Below are 9,975 nucleotides of genomic sequence, written 5' to 3'. Positions count from 1 at the left end.
ACCCGCATGGGAGACCAGGAGGAAACACCTGGTTCCTGGCTTCAGATCGGCGCAGCACGCTGGCCGTGGCAGCTATTTGGGGGGTGAACCAACAGAAGGAAGACCTTTCTCTCTGTCTTTCTCTCTCTCACTGTCTAACTCTGCCTGTCAAAAAAAAAAAAAAAGACTAGTGTCTGCTAATACTAACTGATAGAATTAAAAAGGAGAGAACAATCCAACATGGAAAGCAGAATGCACAGCAGACTCGTAGAATGGCAGATGTCCTAAACAGCACTCCAGCCTCAGAATCAGCCCTTAAGGCATTCAGTTCTGGCTAAAAAGCCCATGAGAGTATTTCAGGCATAGAAAGCCAAGACACTGTGGCAAAAAAATTGCCAAAGACTTAAATGAAAGATCTCTGTGAGTGAGATCCCAGTGGAAAGAACAGGCCATCAAAGAAGGAGGTACCTTTCTCTGAAGGGAGGAGAGAACTTCCACTTTGACTATGACCTTGTCTAAATAAGATCGGAGTTGGCGAACTCAAAAGGCTTCCATAGCCTTGGCAACTCATGACAAGAGCCTAGGGTGATTACTGACGCCATAAACAAGAGTGTCAGTTGTTAAGTCAACATACTCCCCATGTAGGATTTCTGTCCTTAATGTGTTGTACAATGTAAATTAATGCTATAACTAGTACTCAAAGAGTACTTTACACTTTGTATTTCTGTGTGGGTATAAACTGTTGAAATCTGTACTTAATATATACTAAATTGATCTTCTGTAAAAAAAAAAAAAGATTAGTGAAACGTACTAAGAATGTTTTCCCGTAAGGACTTCAGTTTCCTTGCTAATGCCTCAGTTCACCAGAAGTGAGGGGACATCTCTAGGGCAATGTTTAGAAGTGTTCTGTGTATGAAAGTGAAATATGGAGAAAATAAATACTCTCAATTTTAAATTTTACTTACTGGCACTCCTCACAGCAGTCATTTATGCTATTTTTTCCCTCTCTCTTCTTACTTCTTGTTTTCCAATTCTTTATGAAATCAAAAATTCTCTCCACTTCATCCCCTACCATTAGCACCATGATCACCAATATCAACACTGAAAGTAAGCATTAGTCAAAGCTAGGCTTCCATCTGAATTTAAACATATCCTGCCATTACTGTTAGTAAAATGGCTCAGTCTTATCTATGGAGCCATCTACACTCCAACACCATCTTAGGCTCTAGGCAATGCGGCCATGGCTGGAAGGCAGGTGATCCCATGGCCCAACCATCAATGTTAGTTGCACCCTCATACTAATAGGATTTGCTGCTCCTACTTCCCTGCTCACTCCCCGGCAAAGGTTTAAGAGGACCTGTTCCTTGGAGCTGGCGCTGTGGCATAGCGGATAAAAACTGGCCATATGTGTGCCGGGTCAAGTCCCAGCTGCTCCACATCTGATCCAGCTCTCTGCTATGGCCTGGGAGAGCAGTGGAAGGTGGCCCAGGTCCTTGGGCCCCTGAACCTGCGTGGGAGACCTGGAGGAGGTTCCTGGCTCCTGGCTTTGCTTCGGCTCCAGCCATCACGGCCAGTTGGGGAGTGCACCAGTGGATGGTGCACTCTCTCTCTCGCTGTAACTCTGACCTTCAAATAAATACATAAATCTTAAAAAATAGAGGATCTGTTCCTGAACACATGGCGCTTTCTCTCTCTCTCTCTCTCGCTCTCCTTCTCTCTCTTTTCCTTCTTCACCCCTTCCCTCTGGTTGTTGGGTTTCCCCACCAATAACCCCTTTCCATTACTCCAGTGTTTGGTGTGTTTTGTGGCAGCCTTACAACTACCACCAAAAAAAGTCTCCTTTTCTGGGAAGGGAAAAAAGTAAAATAACTAAGTACCAATTTAAAACATTGTTTGCATTTGACCTTGCATTTTGCATCTATTATATTAAGAAGGCTCTAGATTTATTTAGGGATAAACATATGACTACTTTTATCATATCACAATTTTAAAGTCCATAAGAAATATTAGGCAATAAAAGTAATTTTCCCTGCTCCTCCAATTGCTTTTAGGCTACATCTGCCTCCAATTTCTCCAGTTAATGGAGGGAGCATCCATGTACGTAATCAAGCGTGATGTATAATCCATTCTGATGGTTTAGGGCCACTTTCCCCACTCCCTGCAATTAGAACACCTGTCAAGGGAAGTGGGCCTGCAGCCTTGAACCAGCTGGATTTTCAGAAGGCCTCTTAGCTTCTTTAGTTGGTAGAGTTCTTTGTTGTTCCATTGGTATATCTCCACTCCAGAGAGCATGGCCACTCCTGTTAGGCGATTCACACTGGGAACAAGAGCAAGATTCCTGAGCAAATGGGGAACCAGCTTCAGTTATGAGAAGGGACAATGGAGACCAGTTTATGGCTTTAATGATTTCCAGCTGAGTTTGCAATAACTTTACCTGTAACATAACTGCTGTTTTCACTTTCAAAAAATATGCAATGCCAGCCGCTATTGGCAGAATCCTCTGCCTTTCTGGGGCTAATGAAAATATGGCCCTAATCCAGATAAATGGTACTTTCTAGGGAAAATTCCAATTAAATTTAATGCAGAAAGTATGTATTGTTTTGGGGTCACTTACCTGCAAGAAATGCTCTTTACAGAGAAGCACGTGCTTCTCAAAGGCTACCATCATGCCACTGGAAATATTGTTGACAAAAGTGATTGTTAAGAATGTTATAGCAAGAAAGGAACTTCAAAGATTGTTTACACAATCCTTAGTGGAATGCCTTGCACAAAGTAGTCTCACCATAAAAAACTGATGGGTGAATGAATCTAGATCAACCCCCATTTAATAGATGAACAAACTAAAGCCAAGGGGAAGAAGTGATTTACTCTATGGTGTAGTTAGCCAGTGGCAGAGCCAGGTTGAGAAATCATAATTTTTGAGTCTTTAAATGTCATTCTTTCTAGTATATCTTACTTTATACTCCATCATTTCCACTCTTGATTGACCAACTGTGGAATATATTCAGTTCTATCACAATAACTACGTTATGTGACACATGCCTGCAACATCCTTTAGTAGTGAACAAGTCTAATAAGCTACCCATAACCCCTCTAGTCCACATACATTTACCTCTTCTCTGAATTTCCACAGTGAACTTTTAATATGAAACAATAATGGATTATTTTGTAATGATTTCATGTGTATATCCTATATCATTAATAGGTTTTGTATGTGCCTCTGGGCAAGGGGCATTTGTTTGGAGTGCTTTATTAATGTCAGCATCCAGCAGTTGTCATATGGCTTCATTAGAACAAGCATGTAACTTGCCATCCAAATTAGGACACTTTAAAGAGTCAGAGAATTTATTATTGGTGACAATACACTAAATGAACACTGCAACTGTCCTGTGAAAATTAGACTATATGATTACCCTAATAGTTGGCTTGCTTAATATGTGTTACATTAGAATTATTTCATTTGCACAAGAATCTAACTGTTGTTTACAATTTTTCTATTACACTGAGTGGTATTACTCCTAAAATATTAATCATGGGAAAAACTTGTTAAGTTGTAGAATTCTGTTTACTGAATTCTTAAATGTAGGTTCAATTTGCTTAGAAGTTATGACTATTTCCACAAACTACTCATTAGTTGCCTCACTTTGTAAAGCCGTAAGGATAAGCCAAATGTAAAAGTTTTATTTTTAATCATTCCAGTCTAGAAAATACGATTGAGAGCAAAAAAGTTGGCAATATTGCTAATTCTTTCCTGAAGATAAAATGTGAAATCTGATGGCTTTCTATGTGGGGCATGTGCGCAGGGATGCTCTTAGGATCTACAGATGAAGAGGCCCAAGTACAAAGTTGAAAAATAGATTTAAATTTGAACACCCTATTGAAAATGCATAAAGACATACATTATGATTTTTAACTTCTTTGGGAATAAGTTATGGAGAATTAATAAAGAAAACAACGAAAGTTTATAATAAATCTACATGCAAATTATGACTCTAATGAAGGTACCATTTACCTACCTTCATACTCTGTGAATCTATGTTTCTATTTATGTATCTAGAGAGAGTATGTGTTTGAACATATATCATCAAAATGAAATAGATTTACACTGACTTCTGTAAGAAATAATCAAATAATTTCTGTGGATACAATGCTCATCATATCAAAATAATATATTTTATGTTCAAACGTGTAACAAAGATTCAGACATTCCGGACAGAACAGTCCATAGATTCAATTTATTATATTGCTAAATGAGAGCATTAATTATAAAAATACCCTGCAGCAGAATGAATTTTAAGCACTTGAACAATGGCAGTTAAAACAGCTGTTCCAGATAGAAATTTGCCATCTTGACAGCAACAAAGGACAAATAGGCAATACAGATACATCAAGCTGGCAAGAGGGTAAATGCAACAAGGGAAAATGCGTTTCTTAGATAAATTGCTTTCTCTGTTAATACTATATTATATACTAAATAACACTTCCTTTAACTATAAGCAGATGTTTGTATCAAAAGAAAATTCATTGTCTTTATCCCAAAAAACATTATGAGAAAATAGAAATAATCACACTTTGCTATCCTCGAAGTGTCAAATAAAATTAAAGTACACCAGCAGAATAAAGAAAGCAAAAATAATTATAAGGGAAATAAAATAGCAAAGTTACCCTTAGGAAAAATGCTGAGAAAAGACATTAGGTTGACACATTCTCACCTACCCACATGGACCTGTAAGACAAGCCTCAAAACCATATTATTTTAAGAAATTAAGTTAGAAAAATCTGTTTAAAAGACTGCCTTCTCTAATCTTGTTATCAGTGGAATATTTCTGTGTATGGCTGGGGGTGGGGAACATAATAAATGGCATTTATTTTGCATTAAAATAATAAAAATAAAACAATAAAACCCTGTATCATTATAACATACTCATTCCCAGCCAGCGCCACGGCTCAATAGGCTAAGCCTCTGCCTTGTGGCGCCGGCACACAGGGTTCTAGTCCCGGTCGGGGCGCCGGATTCTGTCCCGGTTGCCCCTCTTCCAGGCCAGCTCTCTGCTGTGGCCAGGGAGTGCAGTGGAGGATGGCCCAAGTCCTTAGGCCCTGCACCCCATGGGAGACCAGGAGAAGCACCTGGCTCCTGCCATCGGATCAGCGCGGTGCGCCGGCTGCAGCACGCCGGCCGCGGCGGCCATTGGAGGGTGAACCAATGGCAAAGGAAGACCTTTCTCTCTGTCTCTCTCTCTCACTGTCCACTCTGCCTGTCAAAAAATAAAAATTAAAAAAAAACCATACTCATTCTCAAGGTTAATAGGTCATGTGTGCACTCTACCTTGCCATATTTCTAAAGCAGAAGATATCTAATTTCATTTCACATAGAGGTAAATCTATGGAACTTCAATATAAAGAGGTTTATATAAAGGTACATGGCCTATCTCCTACTTCCATTTCATATCACTTATGTATTTGATGTTCAAATTCCTTTTCTTTTTGGGCCAATGGTGTTAATAAAAGTGATAGTTGAAAGAATGATTATTTTAAAATTACATACTGAATTACTGCATAGACGCTATTAGAGTTTAACCTTTCCAACTGACATGAAAAACATGTCACTTCTTTGGACTGGGTTTTATGTATCAATCAATACACATTTATTTAGAGATATTTCATCTCAATTGTCTGAAAATACTGATTATAATGAGGTCCAAGTTGTGTCAATTATTTTAAAGAATGTAACTATGACCTGGGGTTAGGCGTATGACCCCATGTCCTATCAGAGTAGGAAGGCAGGTTTACCATCCATTATGTTAATACATGAGAAGTATGAAGTCGTCCTCCAAAATAATTATTTTCATTTAAACTACTTATCATGGGTTCATATTTTATAAAGCAATCTCTTCTAGATTTTGCATGATTTTTCTTTCTATATTTTATTGCCATGTAAAACCATGTTTCCTTGTATATGGTACTAAAACTATGACATTCAATCTTTTACAGCTTTCTTCTCTGGCTTTAAAAGTTGCTGACTACAAAAGCAAAACAAAGAAGGAGAAGAAAGAAAGAAATGCCTGCATCAGAACTGCTGCAAATATAGCTCTGTAAAACTTTTATAACTTTGTCAAACCAATGGTTTAAAATGTTATACTCCTATAATTTTAATGATCTGTGATAACTTTAAAATTCACTGTATATGGGTGAAATGGTCATTTTTCCACTCAGTTATTGTTTACAGCCATTGTCTATATTCCCAATAACCTAGGGTCTTTTTGCTTTTTACTTGTTAAACTTCTTACTTACTCAGTAAAGCATTAAGCCTTTTTACTGTAATGTCAATTGAAAATATATTATCTCAAAAACTAAAAAAGAAAGAATGAGAGGGGAAGGAAGGGTAGGAGGAAGAAAAGGGAAGGGAGGGAGGGAGATAGGAAGGGAATATCATTTTAATAGAATTTTATCTACAACTATATTGAAACTGTTAAAAACTATTTAAATTTGTTTTTAAAGTTGCTGACTTCATAACTCACATGAATTTCTCTAACAACAACTAAATATTGAGTTTCTACTTTATGCAAGGCGCTAGGATAGTGGCTGCAATAAATACTAAGTATGAGAAGATAGACACCTTGATTTCAAAGAATTTACCAATTAACTACGAAGATTACAAGGTAAATAAACACAAAGAAATAAGAAGTTGGTCATTGCCCAACTATATGGGAAGAGGGAGAGATTAGCGGGGACTTGAGTTTTCAAAAATATCATTAAGAAAAGAAGGGGCCAGGCATGGGCCTTAAGCATAGCATAAGGTTGTAAGAAAGAATTGGAAATGGAGTTCTGTCAGCACTAGATCTAACCGTACTGCTTCTATTTAGGGGATAAAGAGACGGGGAAAGGCTAGTCTGTCAGACGCTCCTAGAAATGTGAGGCAAATAAAATACATGGGAGTCAACAGCTGCAACATAATTATGATCTCATTTTCATCACATCAAAAGAAGAAAATCACTTATCTCTCTGTCCTATTAACATGTAATGGGCCATTTGTCAAGAAATTTAAATGGGTTTATCTTGTCACGTAATCACCATGACAATCTGAGATAATTCCCGGAATGGCAACTGTATTTTGCAGACTAGGACAGGAGTCTAACAGGGGTTAATGTAAATTGCTAAGAGCTTCACAGTTAGTAATGCTGATGATAATAATGTATTAGTGAGAATAACATTTATTGAGTACTTGCCATTGACATGGGTAATAGCTGTCATTGAGGTGCTTCATTTGTTTCTACACCACCCTCATTTTTCTTTGGCAGGGTCACAGGACCCAGCAGATATGTACCCACCTGCATGCAGGAGTAGCCCACAGTGTGACTCTCCCAGCTTTTGGAGGGATTTGCTTTTGCACTGCTCGATGCCCAGTTGGTCAAGGGGGAGCCCAATGGGTCACTTGCCAGTGCTGCAGACAGCAGAGCTGGGTTTGGGATGCCAGGCTCTTTCTGTACACAGGAACAAGCTTGAAAGAGGGGTGGGTCCACCACTTCATTTGCTAAACACAGCAACTGCACATATGGATCCAGTTTGGGAAAGTAAATGTGAGTTCAGAATCAGGCAGGTGAGTGTTGAGAATCCTAGCTTGGTCATTTACTAGTGGTGGGACCTTGAAAAACTCACTCAAGCCCTTTTGACCTCTGTTTATCCATATGGGTTCAATAATAACTTCATTGTGATTGCTGTGAGAATTTGAAGAGAAATAACTTGCAGAGTCCAGTTCAGTGCCTGACATTAGTTGTTGTTCAATAAATAACAACTATTATAAATGAACATCTTCCCACTTGCCAATGGAATTCTCTTTCTCTTTTTGAACTCACCAATTGTATGGCACCACTTAAAACTTTTGGATTTTGTTTTTGGTTAATAATTCTACATTTTTGGACTCTTATAATTTCCCCTTACCAAAGTAAAGTTGTTTATGCTGGTTTAAATGCAGAAGGACTGTTGAAAATTTCCTAACATTTCCTGACACAAATTTGTACATCACCATCCTTGAATTATGTGAAAGACAATGACACGTTTTTTCCTGTGCAGCTGGAAGGAACTCTCATACTCTAAAGGCACAAAAACACAAACCTATCTATTTGATATACCTGCCATTTTTTCTGCTGGTTGTGAGAGAAAGATCTGCCACCTCAAGCAGTCACTGGCAAATAATTATCACATTTCTCTTCATTTTTTGCTTCATTACAGCAGCAAATATTCACTGATAAAATTTTACGAACTAAGCACTACTCTAAATTAATCATGTTCCCAGCAAAGCAAGGCTTTCTCTATACCTCCTATACTTTTGCCCTAATCTGGTTTGCTATCCTATGAAATGATGCCTATGTGGGTGTGCAGCCATCCTTAAATTCTAACAAGTCTCATGTCAAAGACATAGAGGGGTTTTGTTATAACTTTTGGGGTGTAAATCAACATTATCTGGCCTCACATGACTCCTTTGATATGAGTAATCATCCAATTATTTGAACAATTCAGTAAAAAATTTAAATAATACACTGTGAATTCCCAATTTTAGAAGACAATGCCAATTTTTTAAGTAGTTATACAAATGTATGTTTCTCCCCACAGTGCATATGAGATCCAGTTGGTCTACATTCCTGCAGATACTTGATGCTTTCAAACGTTCCCATTTTATCAGTACAATCAGTACAAAGTGTTTCATTTCATTTTTGCTTTTCCTCCTTGTATGAGAGGAAGTTTCATTCCCAAATTGAGATTTGGAACATCTCCTAAACTCTAGAAACTGAACAGAATCAAATACCAGAACTATCTCAGCAAAATGAGAACTACAGGTGATATTCTAGGCCCTTCTTGGGTAGAAGATTATAAAAATGAGGAAGAGGAAAATCTAAAAGTAATAATTAGGAGTGGCATTTGGCCTAGCAGTTAGGATGCCTGTGTCCCATATAGGAAGTCTTGGATTGAATGCACAGTTCTGGACCCTGACTCCAGCTTCCTGCTGATACAGATCCTGCCAGGCAGTGGTAATGGCTCAAGTACTTGAGTTCCTGCCACCCACATGGAAAACCAGGATTGAGTTCTCAGGTCAATCTCTGACCTGGCTCTGGCCATTGCTGGCATTTGGGGAATGAACCAGTACTTGGGAACTCTGTCTCTTTATCTGTCTCTCAAGTAGAAAAAAAATTAAGAGTAGGAAATTTAAAGAGTAGAAAAGAGAAGTGTATTGCAGGAAATGAAGCACACAAGCTTATCTGTGACTCATTAAAGGACATATTTTCCTGCCAAAAATTCCAGAATAATGGCAAATTGAAGGGAAAATAGGAATTAAACTTCGTTTCTGTTTGTTCAATAAGGAGAACTATTTCCAAACTGTTGGTTAACCAGTTAGAATATAGATACTCTCTTCAACATGGAGATTATTTGATTGGTATAAATACAGAGATAAAAATAACATGACTATTTATTAATTGTGAATTTTAATAGCATACATTTCTTTTAGAAGATCATTCCCATATGAATTGTGAACTCATGTAATTCATCATTCAAAAAACACATGTTAATTATTCTACAATTTTGAAAAGCAGTTGCAGTTCCCAAAATAGCTGTATTATATGTAAATATGATTCCAACAACCTTAATCCTAAATTATAATATTATTTGCAATATGCATATGCATCACAGTGCAACATTGTACTACAGACAATTCACCAATAAGAAATTCAGCCAAGAATTTTACTTGATTAATGGCTGTCATTCTATTGCTACTTCTGATGATATGCCAATATTCTAATTATATCTAACCATGTCCCAGTGAAATTATGTACTTATCTAACACTAATTACAACAATATCTTTCAAAGCCTTGTGTCTATTTGGAAGACTGAAATTTAAATGGAGCATGTCTAAACAAACAGTTCCTTAATATAAGAATACAAAAATAAGGCTCCTACTTTTCCTAGCCATAAAATAGACATTACTGAAATACTGCTCCTAA

General features: G+C 37.5%; 1 non-coding gene across 1 annotated transcript; it reads right to left on the bottom strand.

Annotated features, from left to right (window-relative positions):
• Nucleotides 1-7,295: 7,295 nt before the first annotated feature.
• Nucleotides 7,296-7,423, bottom strand: LOC133753919 (small nucleolar RNA SNORA35). Its single transcript, XR_009865149.1, has one exon. It is a non-coding gene; the product is annotated as a small nucleolar RNA SNORA35 (small nucleolar RNA).
• Between the last annotated feature and the right edge of the window lie 2,552 nt (nt 7,424-9,975).

This window comes from Lepus europaeus, chromosome X (genome assembly GCF_033115175.1).
Source record: "Lepus europaeus isolate LE1 chromosome X, mLepTim1.pri, whole genome shotgun sequence".
NCBI classification, from domain to species: Eukaryota; Metazoa; Chordata; class Mammalia; order Lagomorpha; family Leporidae; genus Lepus; species Lepus europaeus.
Note: the sequence above shows the minus strand (reverse complement) of the source record. Positions and strands in the feature narration are given on the sequence as shown.